Source organism: Lontra canadensis, unplaced genomic scaffold (assembly GCF_010015895.1).
Source record: "Lontra canadensis isolate GAN:19392208 unplaced genomic scaffold, GSC_riverotter_1.0 scaffold94, whole genome shotgun sequence".
Lineage (NCBI taxonomy): Eukaryota > Metazoa > Chordata > Mammalia > Carnivora > Mustelidae > Lontra > Lontra canadensis.
In genome coordinates, this window is record NW_022631088.1 from 6,701,780 (window position 1) to 6,725,568 (window position 23,789).

General features: G+C 49.0%; 1 protein-coding gene across 1 annotated transcript in view; it reads right to left on the reverse strand.

The window, feature by feature from the left end:
• The window catches only part of ZFAND6 (zinc finger AN1-type containing 6), a 66,629-nt gene that overhangs the window by 16,135 nt on the left and 26,705 nt on the right, over window positions 1-23,789 (reverse strand). The window contains exon 2 of the mRNA XM_032836984.1: window positions 16,398-16,558. The gene's annotated coding sequence lies outside the window, so the exon portion shown is untranslated. The remainder of the gene's footprint in view (window positions 1-16,397; window positions 16,559-23,789) is intronic.

Consider the following 23,789-nt stretch of genomic DNA (forward strand, 5'->3'; position numbering starts at 1 on the left):
TATAAATGTACATGCCAAACGAAACAAAGTAGCAAAGATGGGATAGAAAACTAATGGGAAACATCCCGTAGGGATCTGTGGCCTCTGCTCCCGCGGGACAGTGTGTCTGGTGCTGGCTGTCAGGGTAAGTGCTCTGGGTCATGCGTGGAGCCAGTAAGTGATGGAGCTTGACTCAATCAGCCAGTCTGGCTCTAAGCTCCTGTTCTGCATCAGTGTTTCCCAAAGTGTGCTTCTGTGGACCCCCAGGGAGGTCAGAACTGTTTGCACACTAACGTGAATAGCTATTGGCCCCTTCTCACCGTGCTGCCATGTGCAGCAATGGTCACATGCCAGGAGCCCTATCAAGCACCTGATCGGGAGAATGGCCCCAGTACTAGCTGTCTCCCACCGCACGACATTCTCACCGCAACACAACCAGCTTTATTAAATCTGGAGCCTGAACACACATCTTGGTAGTATTTTAGGTGACTCTGGAAGTCTGCAGAGAGCTCCTGCTGCATACACAAGTGTGAAGACAGCAGGAGCAGACACACTTGCCCAGCTGCTCAAGCTGCAGGCTGCCCCCGTCACTTTTTTCATGGCAGAGGTTTTTTATTCCAAGGAACTGGCCAAGTCTGGTTATTTAGACTTCTGTACAGAGAAGACATTTTCTCAAAAACGAACAAAGTGAGCCTGTCACTTTAAGAAAAATAACAGTATTTATTGCCAAGGACCACATTCAAGCAAAATAAATACATACATAAATAAAGCTTGACAAATATCTCCAATTTTTAGAGTTTCTGGTAAGATCAGTAATGATATTAACGACATGTGAGTGGCTGGTACTGTCAGAAAACAAGTATTTGCCAGTGACCAGTGTATGACGGCACAAAACGATTCATCAACAAAGGATCCATTCAAAGTGAAAGACCAGTGAATTTTAAAGTAATGGGACCAAAGTTTTATACACAGTTTGAGATTCTAGACTGCAACTAACCCTTAAGAGACTACAAACTGCCAAGTTTATCTGAAAAGGTTGTTACAACATTCCCTCTTTTTCTGCTGACCCATCTGCATGACGCCAGCTTTTCTTCTGTAACAGGTTAAATGCAGAGCCAACTACGAGAATCTCGCTGTTTGCAAAATGTCTAACGATGCCACTTTTCTCACTAAACCTTTTGATGGTAATGGCAGGGGTGAGGGAAGGGATGGTTATTTTTAATAAAATATTTTTAAAAATTAATATTTTGCAATTTTTCCTAGCTTTAATTTGTAATGGGATAAATATTACTAGATATAACACACAAATGAAAGTTCTTCAGGATCCCCAATAATTTCAGAGAATATGAAAGTCCAAAAATTTTGAAAATCCATTGCTGTAAATCATACATTCCCAATGTAGATGGTATCACTTCAAGGGGACAAACACCAATTCTTTGGGGGAAGGAGGCACACAAAATACCTCGCTCTTCATGTAGAAACACAGATATATGGAATACATAAATAGAAATACGGTATATCTGCAGAATTAAAATTTCATGGAGGTAGAGGCCAATTAGGAAAAAACCATTTTAAAAAGGCTTTTGTCAGGGAAGAAATTAAAAAAAGAGATTAAGAAACACTTGTTCTAAACCACCATTATCCTATGCTGCCTATTAAAGACACGACAGCGATACTGAGAAGGTGGGACTTGAAGGGACCGTCTTCAGTGGCACAGGTAAACCTTTCAGCATCTGGCTGGCAATCACAAGCACCCAGAAAAGGGAAATATTCTAGTTCTTTAAAAACATAATCACAGATTAGAATACGACCACCAAGCTTTTATCCACAATACCTGCTTCTGAGCAATAAAATTAAAAAACATACAGCACTAGCAATTTCCCCAAGCCACACAGCAGCAAATTAACAATGATTGTCATAAGCTGAGCTTTCTTATAAAAAAACAACCAACCATTATCTTAGCAGGTAAAAAGCACAAAGAATTCATAGGCTATTTAAAAAGAAGGAAAAAAGACAACCTTATTTATTCATCTTTAGTCCACAAAATGTACCTTCTTGTGAAGACACAAAAAAGAACCACCACCATAAAAGGGTACCTTAGTTTATCCCAATGTGCAGTGGCAAAGATGGAGGAGCTGTGGGAAAACCAAGTCCTGCCTGCCCACTGCTGCACCTTCATGGCAGGGAAGGACTCTGCGGGCCATCGGTCTGCACTCGGGAGGGAAAGAGGGGAGGACTCTGCGGGCCATCAGCTGGCACTCGGGAGGGAAGCAGGGAAGGGAATGAGAAGGCAGAACAACTCCTTCACTGCCACACTGTGGCATTATAAAGCTGCAAAGTCAAGGCAGTAAAGAATGAGATTCTCAGACATAAACAGAAAAAAGTTCACTAGCATGGTGTAATTTAAAAAAAACGAATGTCTATGAATTGCAGAAAATTCAGAAAATGTGGTTTCTGACTCTATTTGTAATCAGGACAAGAGCCAATTATGTTCTCTGCCCTAAGATGGTACTGAGCAGTTACTCAGAGCTGACTGTGGGCCAAGAACCATTTCTCCTGGTTTATTTCTCTCTGGAGACCTGTGCTGTTGGTCTTGGTGCTACTGGTGTCCCTGTTTCTAAAATGAGGAACTGATATTCAACGAGATTTAATAACTTGCCCAAGGTCACTTATCTAAGAAGCAGCTGGGTGTCTTTTCCTTTATCTCCTAAAACACAAAGAGAATGACTTTCAGAGTCCATCCTGCCCCTACTGAAGCTACAGCACTGTGAGCATTCATGAATTCTTATTCTTTTCATTTAAAGATAATTTAAATTTTCACTCACTTATTCGACCTCAAGATATTATGCAGCTTTAATTAGCTTAACCAAGCTCTTGAGGAAATTTGTTTTTCAAGTCTTTTTACCTAAGAAATTCTCACCGGCATAAAAAACTCAAGATCAAATATTTTAAGACTGTGAAGAAAGTTCATGACCAATTATTAAAATTCTGACAAAGGAACAGCAGTGAGTGGATATAACACAGACTCCATTATTAACTGCAAATATGCCTCCGTTAAACTTCCTTTCCTCTGTTTTGTGCCCTCGAGTTCGAGTCGCCGGGTTCCCATCATTTGCACTTTGAAACGTCCCGTACTCTCTCCTCCGTTCCGCGTTCTGACGCTCAACACTCCACAGCCAGTCTTTTCTTTCTGTTCTGCTGCCTCTCCTCCCAACACACTTCTTTACATTCTCCTAGAGTGCCCCGTTCTCATACTACTTCTGTTTTCGTTACTGTAGAATTGCTCCAGAAAGGAGCGCTAGACCTAGCCGGTGTGTCTTGGATATAATCTACCGCAAGCAACGCAGTTTCCCTAGAAAGTGAGCTGCGTGGGGTCAGGCTGGCACCCGTCTGACCCCCAGCTCTGCCGTGTTTCTCACCTGTCACAGCCTGGACGCTCTCCTACACTTGTCCAAGTCTCCACTCCCCAGGAGGGTGCGCGGAGCCCATGTAACCAGATGACGTCAGACAGCGTCTCCAGGAAGTCAGGAAGCACAGAGCCTGGCACACGGCAGAGCTCAGCAGTGCTCTTCCTCTGCGGCTCCTGAAGGCACGGTGCCCTCCGCGCCCGTCCGCTGGAGGCCGGCTCCAGCCCCGCCACACTGCTCCTTTCTTGGTGAAGGTCCTCTGCTTCCGCAACGCCTACAACCATCTTGACCTCAGGATCCGTCCCAGTCCTACTTCTGGGTCTGCTTCTGCCTGCCTCCATCCCCCTCCACTCTCTCCCTAAAGCAGCACGTGTCCTTCTGGGGCACTTCAGCAGGACATCACTCAAGTGCTCTCTAGCAGACGCTTCCTTTCCCCATGAACCCTAAGTTTCCTTTCCAACCCCTTTCCCTGTTACAAGATTTTACTTATTCGAGAGACAGAGCACGAGCAGGGTGAGAGGCAGAGGCAGAAGGAGACTCCCCGCTGAGCAGGGAGCCCGACACAGGGCTTGATCCCAGAACCCCAAGATCACGACCCGAGCTGAAGGCAGATGCTCAACCGACTGAGTCACTCAGGTGCCCACAAACCCCCTTTATGCCTGATATGCCCTAGGTCCGCTTGTCTTCCCTGCTGTGGCTTGGGCCGGAGCCATCTAGCTCATGTGAGGGTCGCGTCATTGGGGGAAACTATATATTCATTCTTTCTGAGCAAGTAACTAACTCCTCATTTCTAATAGATGAGGCTGCATGGCTCTCATCGGTTGCTTTCTGCCCAAGAATGTTTAAATCAAGGGTTGTCAAATTTTCCTGTGAATGACCAGACAGTAAATGTTTTGGGCTCCAGAGGCCGTACGGTCACTGTTAAATCCATTCAGCTCTGCTGTCCTGCAAAAGCCACCAAGCAGCACCTACACCAACGAGCAGGGCTGAATTTCAAAAACACTATGGTTATGGCCACAAGAATTTGCATTCCTCAGAATTTTCACATCATAAAATGTTACTCTTCTGATTTTCTCCCCCAACCACTTAAAAATATGAAAACTATTCTTAGCTCTTGGGCTGACAAAAAAAACTAGGTGACAAGCCGAAAGTCAACTTGTCCATTAAATGAGCAGGTGACTTTAGGGCATCACCACGGACGAGGCAGGGGGCCAGGCCGACACGGGACTCCGGCAGAGGCACTCCACCGTGCGGTTCTCTCATCCAAACTGAACGTAAACGTTAAGTATTATTTCCTCTTGGTAAAGTCTCATCTCCTAAGTAAGTACGTGTTTACCCGCCAGGAAGGGAAAGGACTGGGAAAGGCAGTGTCTCGTCCGCACCTGCACCTCGCGTGTGGTTTACAGAGAGGTGCAGCGATGACGTGGAAAGCGGCAGAACCGCTCCTGGTACAAACCCGCCTCTGCCTAGCACGCGGTCTGCCACTCGCCGCGCTGTCTGAACCGTGACGCCACCCAGCTGCCCCGGGAAGACACCCGTACTCCTGAAGCGGGCAGTTCTGGTCTGCCTAGCACGTTTCCCTCAGCCCTTCAGGTAACAACCTCCCCCGTGGGGCAAGAACATGCCGTCTGTGTGGGGCACGCCTGGCCGCCCCTCTCCAGGGCCAGTCGGTCCTCTCTGGACTTTACTGGCGCTGCTGGGAAAGAGGCCGACAACGTACACTTCGGGGGCTGGGGCTATGCTCGTCACAAGGGAGAGTCTCCACACGATTAAAATAGGGTAAGCAAAGTCAAAATGGGAAGGGAGGGAGGAGCCAAGATCAAACGGGGACTGAACTCTGGCATCCACCTTGCTGAGGGCAGCTCCACCTCTGAGACTTCCGGTTACGTAAGACAAATCCTGCTCTTGCCTTAGTTCCATCTGGGCTGCTGTCACTTGCAATTCAAAGTCCTTAGGAACATTAGAATCCGGTAACCCTATAAAACCCCTCCAATTTGACTAGTCAAGCAGAGAAAGTCAATTATCATATGGTTTCACTTATTTGTGGAGCATAACAAACAGCATGGAGGACAAGGGGAGATGGAGAGGAGAAGGGAGTTGAGGGAAATTGGAAGGGGAGGTGAACCATGAGAGACTATGGACTCTGAAAAACAATCTGAGGGTTTTGAAGGGGCGGGGGGTGGGAGGTTGGGGGAGCCAGGTGGTGGGTATTGGAGAGGGCACGGATTGCATGGAGCACTGGGTGTGGTGCATAAACAATGAATACTGTTATGCTGAAAAAATAAAAAATTATAAAAAGAGAAAAGAAAGATACCAAACAAAACAAACAAAAAAAAAAACCCCAAAAAACAAAACCCTCCAACTTCAGGGCATATCAGAATCAGTGCATATCAAAATGAAGGTACTGTCCAAGTGAGATGTCCTCGACAGGGAAAAAAAACAAACCCAAGAATTCCTAGTACTTATCACTCTTTTCACAGAGAAAAACATGTAAGTAGGGGAGGATGGGACAAGTGGGGAATGACATTAAGGAAGGCACTTGAAGTAACAAGCACTGGGCCTTATACACGGCTGATGCGTCACTGACCTCTGCCTCTGAAACTGACAATGCACCGTGTGTTAGTTAATTGAATTAAAAACCAAACCCTATATGAGTCCCGGATGTAAAGCTTAAACTTCCACAAACTGAACACTGTAACTGGAACCCGCGTAAGAACCAGACCACCACCAGGACGCTCCAAATGCGTCCTCACACCCTGCCCCAGGTACCCCCTTTCTCCCAAGTCACCGTGCCGGCTCTGAAACCCCTCTTCCCGCTCTCCAACTTTTATAAACGGAACTGCACAGTGTATACACATCGTTTCTGAGCTCCCGCCGGGCGACCGTGTGTAACCGCAGTCCCTTCGTTCTTCCTGCTCGCTAGAGCACGTGTGCGCGTGAACCGCTCTCCGCTCTAACGCCGAGAGGGGTGGGGGGCTTTCCGGTTCACGAGCACGACAAATACCGGTGAACACGACTGCGCGTCTTTTGCCTGACAGACATACACATTCCTGCTGACTACATACACACACACCAGGAGTGTCGGGTCACAGGCACACACACATCCCCCGTTTTTGAAGGTTTGTGTCCTGTCATTCCAACTTCTCAGAAGACATATATCAGCACCTGTTTTCGTTGAGAAATTTGAAGATGACTTTGGCTTTTCTGAGAAAAGGCACGAAAAGTGGAAACAGCGCTCAGAGCTTACTCTGCAGCAAGCCGTCTCAGGGCTAGTGTGCACCTGCATCGCGGGAGCGGTCCCCTGAGCCCCTTCCCGCACCACCGCACGCAGCACCTCGGCATCCAGCCGCCACGGCCTGGAACCGCGTCTGTGAGCACCCGTGCTTCGTCTCGGGTTACGGCGTGCACGCGTTAGCAGTGTGTCCTGCCGTACCACAAGAGCCTAAGCGAGATAATTTTCTGGGTCTGGAAACGCTCCAAGAATCCTCCGCATGGATTAATGGAATGGGGTCTTCAGAGCCGCCCGTTCGGCTTCCAGAAGGTTGCGCGGGCTTGCTCTGCGTGTGGACGGTGGGGAGCCCACATGTGTGTTCGCCCTCGGCCGGCACTGCACCAGTTTCCCAAAGTGGTCACACCCGTCCACACGCTGCTGACCACGGACACGCAGTCCAGCTACTGCACACCTCACCAGAACGGAGCACAGTCTGCTGCATTGGGCTGAACGGTGGCTCCGGACACGTCTACGTCCTCACCCCCGGAACCTGTGAACATCACCTTCTAAGAGGGGGCGCTTCCCCTGGGTTTCCTTGATGGCCTCAACTGCAAGGGGCGGAAGGAGTTCTGCGACAGATGCATGGAGAGGGGAGCGCAGAGCTGGAGAGAGGCGGCCACGAGCCAGGGAAGGCTGCAGCCGGCAGGATGTGGAAACGAGGACGGCCTCTCCGGGGGTGTGGCACTGCCAACACCCAAGCTTGGACTCTGGGCCTCCAAAGCTGTGAGAGACTGACCACGCGCGGCTGCTAAGCCTCCCGTCTGAGGTAGCTTGTCTCGGCAGACCTGAGAACCAGCGCGTGCCCTTCCACTTGGGGTGTCCTCTCGGCCGTGCAGCGATGCCGCAGCCGTCTCGTGCTTCCCACCGTCAGGAAGGCGAAGGCCGCCGAGCACGTCTGCCCCGCGTACTGGTGAGTGGGGGTCCGTCCTCCCGCGGAAGTGGCTCCTGCTGGACTGTTAACAGTCCTGAGAAGCTGTCCCGGACGCCCGGTGACTGGGTACGGCTGCGCCTACTCCATGCTCACCAACGTGTCCTCCACCTTCTCCATTTCGGTGCCTCACTTCCCCCGTGAAGCCTGCAATCCAGCTGGAGTTGGGGTTTCTGCCGGGCACGAGCCGAGATTCAGACGCGAGCGTTTCTGCACGTGGCTACCGAATTAGCCCACAAGCATTCATTAAAGAGACCGCCCTTCCCAACTGCCCTGCACTGGTCCACACACGGGCACCACGCACGTCGGAGCCTCTCCCACACCCTCACCCCTCGTCCCCTCGACTCTTTGTCTAGGCTACTCTGAGCTACTCTAGGTTTTGGATATCTGGCATTAGCTCAGGCTCAAATATCAGTTTTATTCTTCAAGACTGTACTGCTTATTCTTGGCTCTTTGCGTTTCCTTACACATTTTAGATCTGGTTTGTCAATTTCTATCAAAAAAAAAAAAAAAAAAAAGACTTGACAGGATGGTGTTCGGTCTCCAGGTGTACAAACACGGTGTATGCTTCAATTCATTTCGCTCCTTCTAGGTTCCAGTGCGTTGCAGTGTGCTACAGTGTCCGTGAAGAGGTCTCAGGTATTGCGAGACATTCCTTGGTACGTGACTTGTGACAATCAACTCTAAGTGGTTATCTTCTAAAAAACCTCATTTCTCCTTGTTTGCCGGCAGCCTTCAGGGTGGCCCCCGTGATCCCTCAGGCCTCCGCGGCCCCTCCCCACTGTATCCGTGTTGATCTGGCCGGTCCGCTGCAGGCCGCGCAAGCGCTGCTGTACCACTTCTGACCTAGCCATAAAGACACTGTGCCCCTGCCTGGCGCTCTCTCGCGCTCCAATCACCCACTGGGTGGGGGGGGGCAGCTACCATGGCACAAGGAGAGGCCCAGCCGAGTCACCGAGGCCTCTGGCCAGGAGCCAGTCCTCCAGCCCTGCCGCGTCCTCAGAGGACTGCAACCTCACAGGGGACCCAGCGCCTGAGCGACAACAGCTCCGCCTCCCCCTTGTTCCCGACACAAACTGTGTGAGATCTTCCGCTGGTTGTTAAGTGGTTAAAGTTTTGAGGCACTTTATTCCGTGGCAACTAATAGCGTGACGTGAACGTCGTCCCCCGCTTCTCTTCTTGCCTTCTGCAGCCGGTTTCCCACACGGCGGCCTGTGTTCCCGTCGGGGTCGAGGCCCATCACACTGCCGGCCGCCTCAGAACCTGCCAGCTGCTTTCCCATGACCCAGAGCAGACGCCGAACTCCTCGCCATCATCGGCTCCCCCACGGCCTGACCACACACGCCACCGCGACACCAGGGCTGCTCCCGTCTCGAGGACTTCGTACTTCTGACGTCCACCCCCCAGACATCCTTCCGAGCAGGTTCCCTCGCCTCCCTCAGGTCTTTGTTCAAATGCCACCCTCTCCAGGAGGACTTCCCATTACCTATGACTTCCCATTACTCTATTTAAAAATCGCCCCAGTGTCTTTCATGAGCCCTGCAGTTTATTTTTCTTCAACGCCCTCAATTTCAGTCTTAGCTTACTATTAAATTACACTTACTTCGTCTGTCTTCCCCCTACTAAGATGAAAATCTCAGTAACGACAGGGATTTTGTCCACTTTGCTCACTGCTGCTTGAGTCGCGTTTGGCACGCGGCGGGCATGCCGTGTCTGTGCAACGCACGCACAGGAGAAGCGGCCTGCCGCCGTGCTCGCACAAAACCCAGAGTGCTCAAATATTTACCCCAAGGCAAGAAACGGAAATAAACCCTGTCTGAAAAAAACTGAATTTGCTGTCTGGGAAGAGATCTAAGTCTGCCAGCGGGGGACACTACATACGCGTGCGCCATGTGTGTACTGAACCATGATCACCGGCATCGCGCTCCACGCCTGTGGACGTCTTCTCCAATTCAGTCGGCTCGGAAAGGGCTTCACTTAGCGATTTGTACACCGAATGGCGTAATTCTGTAATGAAACTTAAGCTGCCCTCGATTCTATGTTCTCAAACTGACTTAGATTCCACACCACATACCTTAAAGAATCAAGACACAAGTATTATCTGCACAAACCCCAATCCCTCTCTTTGCAAAAGGCAGGGAGGGGACCCACTCATAGTTTCCCACTGGGCTCCACATTCATGGGCTTTCATTAGCTTTTCTTCTCACAAAAGCTAATACAAAATACGGTCTTTGTATGTGCAAGAGCCACATGCAAAACCACTTTTCAAAATTCTCTCCCCTTTGACCTTGACGCTTGTAATTCGGTCAGCAGACTGCGCCTCTTGTCTGGCCCAAAGCCTTCTCAGGACGCTCCTCCCCTAATGCAAATCTCCAACTCGGCTTCCAGTATCTGTAAATGAATCTTTCCCCCAGATGTCTTCTGCGTGATATGGCCAACCTCCACATTTCAATCTCCCCTCTTCCCCCTGAAGCTCTACAACTCCTTTTATGTGAGTAACTGGCTTTACTATTTCCTTTTATGAACATGACTTGTACACTATTTTCTGTACCAAACACTGCAGAATTTTACACATATCCACTCCCTGAGTCCTCAGAACTACTCTGTGAAGTGGGGGCTGTCACCATCCTCCTTCCGCAGATGAGAGAAGCGAGGCCTGGAGAGGTCAGGTCCACGGCTGCAGGCCACACAGCGCGTTAAGGGACGGAGCTGAGCCACCCCGGGCTGTCAGGCTGGAGCCCATGCTCTCTGTCAGAGGTTCCCAGGGCTTCTCTTCAGACCCCTGGGGACCCTGGAGGTCCTGTGGCGGTCCAGGAGGTCAGACGTGGACTTGCTACTTGTCTGTGCTACGGTGCCGACAGGCCATGCAAGAGCGGCGGGGGCCACACAGCCGGAGCCTCCGCAGGACAGCAGCCGTCCCGGTGTCCTGCTCACCTCCACAGTCTTCATCCGCAGAGTCTCACAATAGGGAAACGCCACGTTCACTTGCAAGTCTTCTGGATGAAGCCATAAAACTACGGATGTTATTCAGTCTTATTACTGATGACACTTCCTCGTGTTCTCTGTCGCAGACACTCTGCACCGCAGAACAAGGTCCTCCGCGTGCCCGTTTCCCTGCCACATGCCACCCTCCGGGTCTCATCTCGGGGCAAAGCCTTGTAAGGAAACACATCCACACCGATTCCAGGAAAAGAATGGACAGTGTCGTACAGGAATCAACGCCGTTCTTTAATATGAACTAAAATACCAACGATGAGTGGATAACGTGGTCGGTAAGGACGGAGAGTAACGCGGAAAAGAAAAAACATATTAAATACACGCCAATTACTTAGCGCGTCCAGGGCTGTATCCCCAGCAGTGCCAATAAGGGGCTGCTAAACATTTTTCCTAAAGGGCCCAAGAGTAAATGACTCAGGCTGTACCCTGTGACAGTCTGTCACGACTACTCAGTCCCACGTCTGTAGTGAGAAGGCAGCTGCCGACGTTATAAAAATGGATGGGCCTAGCTGGGTTTTAACAGAACTTTTGTTTACAAAAAGAGGTCGCCAGCAGGGCTTGTCTGGCTTGCTGGCCATGGTGGGCCAGCCCCAGTTCTAGATCAAACGCCAGGCACACGGGGAATTCTCCGACGCTGGATGAACAAGTGGATGATTTCCAGATTGCTTCAGGTGGAACATTATCAGGAAAGAGCAAAATTATCCAACACTGAGTCCGTTTTACTTCCTTTTGCCACAGCTCTTCGGACAAGGCTGTCCTGCTTGATATGGTTATTGTGGCGCCTCCTGATCCGCCAGGACCTGGTCAGCCAGAAGTTAGGAGCCAGCTCTGCTCTCAGGGATCAACAGATGCGTAAGGACAGGAATACTCCTGTGTGGCACCTGCACGGATGTCACAACGACATGCAACAGGACAATGACAATGAGCCCCATCAGCTGCAAAAACACAACGCTAAGCAGCAGATCAAAAACACGTTTGGTGCTCTCCTCTCACGGGGGCTTGGACAACACACAGATGCTCGAAATTACTGCAAGCCATCCCCCACGTGGATTCTCCGTCTCCCGCTAGAACGCACTACGTGGGGTCGGGGGGCGGGGGGGATAACAAACACGGGGAGACAGGCCTAACGACAAGTCATCGCCAGACAGCAGCACCTGCACAAGGCGCCCGCCGTGGACCGTGGCACAGTGGACGCGACGGAACGGACGATCTTGGAGCGGGCTCTGACTCTGCCGCCTTCAGTTCACATCAGGGGTCTGGTTCCTCGTGTTAACGTTTGGTGATGACCCGTCGTTTTTAACTTGCAGGACTTGGGGACAGCACGAGAGACCATGACTGCAGAACACCTCGTGCCCCGTGAAGTGTGACACACACCACCGACTCAGCAGCTCTGGCGAGGCCCCTGCGCGGTGCCGCGTGCTGGGGGCAGCGGCCGTCATCACGCTGAGACCCCACACTGGCCGCAGGTAGCGGCGGGCCGGTGCACGAGGGGCGCCCTCCCCACACACCGCCACCACCCACCAGCAGAGCCCCGAACACCCCTCACCGCTGCCCGATCTGAGCCTGGGGGGCCACCCGACTTCCGGACCACAAGGGAGAGCGCGCGGTTTCGGAGACTCCTCTCAGAGGCTCCTGAAAGGACACACGCTATTCCGGACAAATGCCAGCAAAGAAGTCACCGAGGGCTCATCCTTAGTGTCCCGAGTGTGTGGGAAGGGTAATGCAGGCCGCGGTCTCACCAGGGTGGCAACTCCCCGGGGCCCAGGACAGAGGGAGGTGAGAGCGGCTCTGCGTGAGGACTTGCAGGCCACAGGGAATCCCGTCCCCTGGGATGGGAAGGAAGGCACCACCTGCAGGTCATGGATGTCACCGCCATGGCTTGTGGACCTCCCGTTGCTCTGAAAAGGATTTCGGGAGACTTTAAACGTGCGTGCTGTAGGACATGGGAAGCAAAATGGTCCGTTCGGGGAAAAATGGCAGGAGAAACAAGGAGCAGTCAGGTATGTTGTCAAGAAGCAAAACCCATGCCTGTCAGAGCACACGTGTGAATGAGAAGCCGTCCGCCGGACCCCTCTGCCGCGCAGCTAGTACAGAGAAGGCAGCGGCCCGCAAACAGGTAAGATACCTGAAAGGAACAAATCCGGGCGATCCGCTCCAAGTCCCCAGGTTGAGCACGCAATGCCAGACGGCAAGCCAGTGGGGCGCGGGGTTGAGGGGCTGTCACCCACACTCTAGGGGCCACCAGACCACCAGGCCACCGGCCCAGCTCGGAGGCCACTCCCCCTCTGGCTTAAGATATGCGGCCTAGTTTCCAGAGGTGGTCACTCCAACTTAAATTCTCCAAAGTTGTTCCCTAAATTAAAAAATCAGATGAGAAGGCTACTCACTTCAGATGTGTACTCGTAAGCCCTCACTGAAGATGCCGGCTCTTGTCGCCACATGCGAGGCCCTGTGCTATGGCCTCACGGGAAGTATCTCCTTCAGTTCCCTCCGTATCCATACGAGGGAGGTTACGGGATCATACCCGCAAGCCCTGCTTTTCAATCAGTTAAGGAAACTGAAGTTGGACAGGCCAGTCACTGCCTCCCTGTGGACGCCCCCCTTTCATACACTCTGCACTGCGCACAGCTCCGAGCTCCTGCTGTCCTGCTCGTGCGACGGGAAACACCTCCGGACGGGCCAACTGGACCTGGCTGATCCCCCGACTCCATGAACCAGCCGTAGGTCAGCTGTGGGGATGGGGAAGAGGCACAACACCGCAGCATAAAAAAGACACCAAGGCCATAAACTTCTTGCAATGCCATAGGGTTTTTCATTCTTTTAGACTGTCTTTAGTTAGAACAGGTATCTGTCCAACTGCGTTCTGCTCCCTGAGGATAAGCTAGTGAACAGTGTGTGTCTGTACCACCCAGCACCGGGTTTCTACTTCCTGGAACACCCCGAGCTCCTGCACTATTTCTAAACATAAAGAGCGATCATCAGGCTGAAATCCAGACTACGCTGAGCCGCCGGGACGATCGTCCCACAGAGAGAAAAGTCCCCGACAAAACTGCCAGCCAGTCCTTCCCGAGACACTTGAGACTCACGTGCCACCACGCCACCGCCCTTCAAGGTGCTCCGAGATCACAAAGCACCGCACGGCCCCTACACGTCACAGACGGCTCGCTCCACCATGCTGCGGGCACTACGGACAGAACTCAGCGCTCCGAACGCTGCTTGGCCCCCTCATTGCTCCTCTGTAAGGACTTTTATAAATTGCCTAAAATGTTGTAAGGACTTTTATAAATTGCCTAAAAAACCACTTTACCTAAAACCGGAGGAAATATACCTGACTTCACCACGATTTTTCAAGAAACATTTTCGCTTCCTTCCCTCTTCCTTTGTGGACTAAAGTCTGATGCAAGAGCCCATTTTTGTGCTCCAGACAAGTAAGAGTTTTGTGTCATCGAGAAATGTCACGTTTAATGTAACTTCACTACATACATTCAAATCCATGCCCCAGAAAACACTAGCACCTGCGGCTGCTGAGACTCGGAAGCGGGGCTGGCGCTCACAGCCGGCCCGGGACGAGAACGCAGGCCAGAGGATTCCTATCCTGCCACCAGGGAAACAGCTCCTGCCAGACCAGCCTGGAGATACCTTACTTCATGGTCTCCAAACAGTCCTGAAGCCTTTAAAATGTACTCCTCTGAGGATGAATATACTACTTGGTGTTCCTCTTCTTGAAGAAGAAACAAAAGTTCAGTAGTAAGAGTATTTTCCTAGTATTAATGACTCGCGCACTCAAGATCCCACACCAAATGAGAATGTCTGCCTTCCAGATTACAGGCACTAAGGCACAGATAGGCTTTAAATTACTTGCCCAAAAAAACACGCCGTGACAAGGGACAGAGTTGGGACCCGACCCCACAAGGCCTGAGTCCTCGCCGCGTCACATGGCCTTCCACAGCCCAGCAGCTCAAGGTTAAGGTGCACTGCAAAGGACAGGAGCACAAGTCAGGACGCAGTGACCCTGGACGACACTCAGTCACAGACGTGCAAGCAGACCAGTGACAGGGTGACAGGGAGGGGGTAGGGTGAGCAGGGCAGATGCGAGGCTCTCGGGGGCCGCGTGCATGTGCCACCAGCAGGCACGTCCTGGCCAGCGGGTGCCACCAGCAGGCACGTCCTGGCCAGCGGGTTCACTCATTTCTTAGCACCGTCCTCTACCTGCGCGGCACCAGACGAACACAGCACGCGGACGGCGGGGCTCAGAGACGTGCAGGGAGCAGCGGAGCCTGGGACCAATCGACCACCGCACAACTTCCCTTCTCAACCCTCCATGGCTGCAGAAGCTTCTCTTCCCTGCTGAGTGTCCTTTCTGCCCGATCTCATCTTAAAAATCAACGCTTCATTAATAGGTTCTGCAGGCCCCCTGCACCTCGAGTTTCACTTTTGGCACTATCCGGAGCGAGGGGGGGAAGCGTGCCGGGGTGCCGTGAACGGAACAACGGCACCTGGCTCTGCCCGTGAGGCGCCACGCGGCTCCGGCTGGAGGGTTCACGCTCACGCTGCAGGCCTTAGGCACCACGACACGAGTAGATTCTAAGAGCTTTTCTTTAGAGCTACTGAATGCTCAGGAAAGAGACAACCCCTGGCTAGTCGCACACTGGAACCCTGACTTTTCCGATGCGTTGAGAGGCGGCCACATAGCCCTTATCTCGGCCCTGTGCCCCCTGAGCCCTTTCACGAGAACAGCCGCGCTCGGGGCGCACTCCCCACGGGCTTCCTGAATGCCTTCTCATTCACCGATCCTAAAGACGGTCAACCGTGACTTTCCTTCCACTGAGAAAGACATCTGCGATGTGAAAGAGAAAGTAAATTCATCTTCATGAAAATGCCACTCATTCCATTCCATGTGTCCCTGAACAGTTAGGAAGATTTTGTCAAGTTCTTTCTATATGCCCATCACTTTGCTCACATCAATGTCTTGTATTTTAATCACCTCATCTATATGTACCATGTGTTCTTCTAAGGGGAGAAGCCATTCAAGAGTCTTATTCCTAAATCCATCTAGGAAAATACACCCCAATACAAAACAAAAACAAACAAAAAAATAAACAAAACAAAAATAAAAACACAAGCAGGGGAGATGAGGAGGGAAAAAAATCAGCTCCCACCCTTGCTGGCCTCAAGTTGATTACTAAAGCAGTAACTTTTACTAAAAGAAAAAGAAAAGAATTTTTTTCTTCAACAGGTACTTAAGATTATCAAAGCAGTTTTAAAACACAAAAAGCTGGGAAGTTTCAAAGACGTCCTAACTGCATCTAGGGAACAGGAGTTTATTTATTTGGAAGTATATGCTCTCTCTGGTTCAAAAGAACTATTTAAAAACTATGAAATTTAATTGTAATTTAAATTATGAAATTATTTCCAAGAGCAATTTCCTACATTATTATGTAACATCATATTCCCAAAATACATTTTTATGGTTATCTGGTAAACATAGTAATATAAAATGGCTGAAACCAACTACAAAACAAACTGCAATCTTAAGAATTAAAACTTTTTGCTTCACTGTAAGATTAGTAATGCAAATTCCAATGCTTAAAATAATTCTGAAAAAAAAAAAAAAGATGCATGGTCACTAATGATACTTAGCTATGGTTTTTCTCAAAAATATTTTATAAAAATCTACCACCCACTCCACCCTCCGTATCCTACCCACCAGAAAGAAACAGACCCTATGAAACGTGTCATCATGCTGACTTAAGTGTTTCTTCACTTAGATTTAACTACCCGCAGCGACCTGGGGCTGCGCGTTAAGTCTACTCACACAGTTGAGGTCGATGGGCAAACAGCTGTCCTGTATCTCGAGACACACATTAGCCTCCTGCCTTCCCTAGCCTCATAAGCAGATACTTAAAGTCTGAGTTTTATGCAAGAAAACATTGTAAAGCCTTCAGTGTTTTACCGCAGCAGACTTCAGATTCATTCCTGTAACACATTTAACATGAAACAGAGTTGAGACAGTTAAAATTGACTGTGTACATTTTAATTGTCTAAAATTTTAAGGAGTGCTTTCACTATTATAGCTACATAAAGAGGGCTGTTGAGATAAAATTAAGAAATAAAAACATTTCACTTGCTATTTGACACCAATGTAAAATACAGCAATATGTAACTTTACCAGAGATTCTTCTTCACCTGGCCCCAGGCGAGGTGAGCAAGAATTATTTTTTATATAGCCATTCATACCCCAAATACGCAAAACTAGGTCTTTTTCCGCTTCTCTAAAGTTTAATTTATTTAGCATGAACAGCCAGAACTAAAGAGCGACTGTTACAACCAGACAGTCAATGGGAATGACTTCAATGGCCCCAACAATATCCCTTGGGACCCTCCTGGGTAGGGAGAATGAGATCCTTGGTCCTGTTCCGACAGAAGCAAGAGCCAGGTTTTCCGACATTTACTATGAACGTCTACAGCACATTTACGCACAGATTCACATTTCTATAGTACCATTAGTGCTACAGATTGGTCAAGTGTCAGAAGGCTTGTCTGGAAAACAGAACTGCATCCAATCAGAATGTCCTGGATACACAGGTAACTACTTCCCCTACATGTGTCACATGGGCCTCAAATTTCTACAGAAAGTTTTAGGAAATGCTTTAGCACTTTACAGAGTAAACTTACTATTTATAATAGCAACATGATTTAGAAATACCATGAGAAGTACATCCCAATTCTTAAATTTCACTACATTTTTAAAGTATTAGTTAACACTGAAATGAGCTACTGTGCATTTATTTGTTTTGCTCTAAAAGAGGCATGTTTGTCTTGTCCTTATACTGTGCAAAGAAATGACTTAGGAAGTAACTCACGCCTCATGAGAGCTGTAACTTGACAGAGCACCTCTCACGCGAGCTGAAGCCTGTGTTCCAGAGTGTCCCCCTGCTGCGGCAGAGCTTAAGCTTCCTGAGGGAGCCCACCGTCAGACAGCCGCTAACAACCGCTAACAAGGACGGAACAAATCTCAGGCTGTACCACCGGAGTCTGCTCTCTGCACGGGGACAGCGAGAAACGTCTGATGGCTGAGCACGGTGCAGGAGGCCCCGTCGTGACGGTTTACACGCACGCTTACTCCTCACTCCCCCTGAAGAGGTGGGCGCAGCGATTACCAACTCGGTACAGATCATGCAACATGAGGAGTCTCGCGACGCCAGGAACTTGGTGAAGATCACAGAGCTAAGAGGCAGAGACGGGCCGTGCATGCAGACATACTGGTCTCCGAAGCCTGCGGCTTCAGGTATCAGCTAAGATCACAGCAACAGCAACAGCGTCCCGCGTCCTGATGAGCCACACCGAGAACGGGAACCGGACGTGGCCCCCACGGGAAGGGTGGCGCTAATGAATGAAGGCCACGTGCGACCTACGGGCTGGCTACAAGTTCAGGAAGATCTTCTGTCACAAGACGGGACTGTGAGAAACCTGGAGAAAAGCCACAGAGGAACGCGTTCTGAAGGACCGCTCAAGAGGGAAACGGAGCGGGCTTATCTCACGTGGCACAAAGCAGAGAATGTGCAGCCGTGCGTGCAAGTCTCGGAAGACGGGTTCCAGCTCACCACGAGCCCCTCTCGGACGCGAAGGAACCCAACGGCCGGAGCAGACGCCCTCCCGAGCACGGAGCCTGCGCCGCTCCGTGCTTGAGCCCCAAGCGCCGCTGCAATGACCAGCTCAAACCGGCGGCCGCGGCCGGGTCAAACCCGCTGCGGGCGCAGGCTTGACAGGCAGTCGTGTGCACCGAGTCTCCAAGTTACTTCCCCACACGCTGCTTGTTATGAAAGGAAAAATAATTATGCTTTAAGTGGAAGAACCTGGCGGTTACCACCTCAGCCGAAAGATCAAAAGCCAGCATCACCGCTAACGGGACAGGTGGACGTGCTGCCGCCGCCCGACGCACGGAGGAGCACACGTCGCCAGTGACACAACCCTGCCAACACCACGGCCCCTAAACCGCGTCACAAGGATACGCCGGACACGCCCAGCTTGAGGGGACTCTGTCAGGAAATGGTCCCTCTTCAAACAATGCCAAACGCTCCTGACTCAGGGAGAACAGAGAAGCATGATAACTAAACCCAGTAAGGGATTCTGGGCTGGCTCCTGGACTGGAGAAAAATCAATGAAGGAAGGACATATCGGGAAAAAGAGAGAAATCCAAAAGTGGACTGGAGTAGAGAATTCTATCAGATCAGCATTGAATTTCCTTTACTCGGTAACTGAACTACCGTTGAAAATCCAAGACTGGCCTTGTCAGAATACATAAATGTGACGTGGTAAAGGGACAGGATGCACACTACCTATGGTCACACAGTTTGGAAAAAAATAATATGATAAAGAGTAAGAGTGAATGTGGCAAAGGGTTAACAGTGGTCAAATCTTGCCAAGGGGTATATGGGAATTATCTGTATTATCAATGTAACTTTCTATAAATGTGAAAATAAAACCTGAGAAAAATAAATATTTGAAGCTGATGTTCTAAAGATTCTGAATACCTATCAAGTGGGTCATTGTCCCAATCTGATCTCCATATACTCGAAGTCCAATCCGACAGCAATCCAAAGTCATCTGATGACCTAGGTGGTGACTTGTCATAGTGCTCGGGTTTAAAACATCCAATGCTGAGTGCTGCATGACACGTGCCGTTCCACACTGATGACAGGTTTGACTCCATGGATCTGAGCCCTGTGCATGTCCGCCTCCTCCCAACCCCGCCAAACTGCCGCGGCCTTCCCCAGACCACAGCACGGTGAGGGAAACAGACCTCTCCCACCGAGCGACTGCTCTTCAACGGGGAACACAGCAGAAGGGATGCCTCCTCGCTGAACACTGCACGATCAGTTAACTTCTGCTTACAAAGCAGAACCAATGGAGGAGATGAGCGACCAACAATGTGCAAGAAAACAGTAGAATAAATGTCCCTCCCCAAACAAACAAAACTCGGTAATGCCAATAAAACGCTGACAAAGCACACATTGACTACAGAGCACCTGGAAAGACAAGCTAACAGACGTTCATCATGGAGAAGCTAGCCAGCCCCCAAATGGGTAACACGCAAACACTGTAGTGGCATGAAGCCATAAAATAAAGAGGAAGGAGAAAAGAAAACAGTGAGAGGGAACATGAGAAGTGAGAACGGCCCCATGCGAGCACACTGCTAACACCCCGCTCGCCTTCCTCCCCAGTGTCCTGGCCTATTTCTCCCTCAACGTTCCACTTCGGGTTGGTCCTCCTCTGTCCTCTAGCTCGCCTACCGCAGGCTTCGTGAGACTCACAGCTATGGGAGCACGGCTGACTACAGTAGGACAGTCTGCATCTTGTACCCATACTCCCTCCCCGTCCTGCTTGTCAAGAGGCACAGAACGGCAGTCTCTCTGTTGGGAGAGATCGTACAACAGTTTGCTTGGGTAAAGAGTGGAATGATAGCAGGCATCACTAGCTCACAGTCTAACAAAGAAGGCAGGAATTGGAGGAGTAGAGAACCTGCAAATTTAGAAAGTCAAGGCGGAGCAAAGATGACCTGGGAAGAAGGGATGAATTTTAGTCTCTCACAGTCAGTATACTTCTCATCAGGCCGAAGCGCCCCATGCACAGTATTTACTGTTCTTTAGCTAATTCCAGATCAGCTCTGTTACAGAGCTTGGCCTCCTCTGGGGCAGGCTCCCTAACAGATTAATCTCTGTAACCCAACAGCAAACACCACCTTGTTTAAAGAAGGCACTTAACAGGCCCTTACAGATGCCTAATGGCAAAACAGGCAAAAGTACTTTATCCCAACCCCATCCCTGTGTCTGACACCATTTTCTCATGCAGCACGTTTGGAAATCCTCTGTCCACCGATGTCTGCACTAGCTTTCTAAACCTTCCTCTGATCTCAATTCAAACTCTAGCCTCTGAATGCTGCAGGTTGATGCCCTTTTAATAAAAGATTCAGAATAATCCACCTTGTGAAAGATGATAACTCAAACCTAAAATTTAAATCAATTTTGAAGCCCAAATTCCTAATTTAAGAAATATAGGATGTGAGGGGAACGTGGGTGGCTCAGTCCATTGAGCATCTGACTCCTGGTTTGGGCCTGGGTCATGATCTTGGGGTCACGAGTGCTCAGTGTAAAGTCTGCTTGAGATTCTCCTTCTCTGCTCACTCCCAAATAAATAAATCTAAAAAAAAAAAAAAAAAAAAAGCAGTATGGAATGTGTCTGTGGACATTTGTATATATACATATGCATCTGGGAGGGCACGAAGCGAGTTTTCAGGCATCCCTTGATTCTAAACTGACTCTGAGCCACAGCACCGAGGAGATTACAACATACATTTGTTAGCAAATATTACGCTTCATTAGTCATTAAGTCAGACCAACAGAGCCTGCAGCTGAATTTCTAGCAAACCCCTATCATATATATATATATGCATATATACATAAAATGTCATAAGCCTTTACCTGTAGCTTCTTATGTAGACCCTTCTGGGACCATACTACGTAGCTCCCAACTCTCAGAGAGGAGGTGCTGTAGAAAGAAATAAAAAAGGCTCCAAAAAATAAAACTTAGTATGAGGTAGAACTACAAAGGGGTAGGGGACAGAAGTACTGTAAAATAGCCACGGTTCAACAAGCCCATCTAAAATTCAGCTCATTCTTCCAAGCGAGTTTTAAATCAGGAATACCGTTTAAGAAGAGGTTTTATAGAGAAGATCAAAGGTAGTAGCTTTTTTCGGGGAAAGGGAGAAGATAAGGACTATAACAAAGGCATAAAGAATAAGAGAGTAACAGCGGACAATTCAGCTCTTTCTCTAGGACAAATTTTATCTTCTGGTCTGTATAAGGTTTTCTGTCTTCCCTCCCAAAACTATGAGACGGAGGCCGACATCTGAGCGAAGCCCCGACCGCTAGGTTTCTACACGCATGTGCACACAAAGGCTTGCGCTCAAACGTTCACGGCGGCCTCATTTACGCCAGCAGGCGGTGGCAACGGTCCCGACAGCCGTCCAGGGGTGAGCGGACAAACTGTGATGCACGCGCACCGTGGAACGCTACTGAGCAATGAGAAGAAGTGAGGCACCGACGAGCGGGCCCCGCGGCTGCGTCTCTAGGGCACTATGCTAAGTTCAAGAAAGACAGAGGACCACCTAGCGTGTGATCCGTATCAGAGGAAATGCTAGAAACAGCCACCAGACAGAATGGAGACCCAGGGGCCAGGGGTTGGAGAGGAGGTTAACTCCAAAGGGACACAAGGACACTCTCTGGGTAACAGAAATGCCCCACAACATGATCGTTACGGTGGTGGTTTAAATACGTTCATTTGTCATAACTAAAACTGCATGCTAAAAATTAGTAAATGTCACTGTATGCAAACGTACATCAGTACAGCTGATTTCATGAAAGAAGACAAAAGAAACAGCCGTTCTGATGTAAGGCGTGAGTGAGTTATAGCTGTGTGGGGCACAAGATAAATATTGCAAGTTGAAGTTACACCTAGACGAGCCACATAACTGATGAGTTCAAGTTCCTGAAAGTATCTGTGTACTATTAAGTCATTATTTTATTTTTTAATGTCTTGAAAAAACTTTCTAAATAATCATCCTCATTTAGATATAACAGAGAAACAAACTTTCCTTTTCTTACCTTCTCTCTCTACCCGCTTCTTTTATCTTATCACTACCTTGAAAACGATTTGGTACCTTGAATAAGATCAACCTGGGCTGCTTTTCATTTATTTTTTATTTTTATTTTAAAGTAAGCTCCGCACAGGGTGCCTGGCCGGCTCAGTTGGTTGAGCATCTGATTCTTGATCTCAGCTCAGGGCATGAGTTCATGTCCTGTGTTGGGCTCTACACTGGGCATGGAGCCTACTTAAAAAAATAAAAATAAAAATAGAAAAATAAAGTAAGCTCTATGCCCAACAAGCGTGAACTCACCACCCTGAGATCGGGAGTCACATGCTGCACTGGCGGAGCCGGCCAGGCACCCCTGGGATTGCTTTATAAATAACACACGTTATTATCTTACAACAAGCATAAGGCATGAATAGGAGCTTAAACAAATTCACCATCAATTTTCAAAGCTGGGGGGAGGGAGCTTACAATTCTAGCAAATTCTGCTAAACATTAGTTCCTGGTCCTAGATTTTCAAGTGCAACGGACATGAATTTACTGCATTTCAACAAAGCTGCCTCCCACATGAAGCCAAGACAGCCCGCTCCTCTCATCAGGAATTGCTTCCAAATGTTCACTGATTCTTCAGAAAACACAGGAAAGCAGTTTCCTCACACTGCCTTGCTCAGTCATTAAAGTTAGCTTACAAAATAATTCATGTCCCTAAAGAGTTTTCTCAAATCAAAGCTTCCATTTAAAAAAAAAAAAAAAGATTTTTCTCTTGAAAAAGATCAGTGACCAGTATTCAAATATAAAACCTAAAGATAAACTTATAGTAAACTAGGTAATTTGAGCCAAGAGACTTCTTCAGGAACTTAAAAGGAATTTAAAAGTATTTTTAAGAAAAATTATAATTCATTTCAAACATTTTAACTTGTTTACCACGAAGTTCAAATGCCCAAAATAATAGTGATTTTCTGAGTAGCCTGTCAACTTAAACAATTTTTCTGCATTCTCTTAGTGTAATGGTCAGACCAGCATTACCAAGATACAACACTCCCAGGCATACACCTTCCGTGAACCCACTCACCCATCCGCTGCTCTGCAGAGCTGTGGGGATGAAACAATGAAGACACAAACCCAGCCTCAGTGAGTTAGGTGGGCTGCTTTCTCCCATAATTCTCACCACTTACAAGTCTGAATAAATTGTTACCACCCATCTAATAAAAAATGTTACTACTGAATAACTGATGTTTTATTGTATTTATTTTTAAAGTCTGAATTTATTTATTTGACAGAGTGAGCGAGCACAAGCAGGGAGAGCAGCAGTGGGACAGGGAGGAACAGGCTCTCCGCTGAGCAGGACCCCCCCCCCCCCACCACCATACCTCGGGGGCTCGATCCCAGGACCCTGGGATCACGACCTGGGCCAAAGGCAGACAGACGCTCAACTGACTGAGCCACCAGGTGTCCCTGAATAACTGATGTTTTAAATACTATTTTTAGTTTATTATCTTGTTCACAGAGAATACAGGATGGAATTTTTTTTAACTTCCAGCAATCATGAAATCTTTT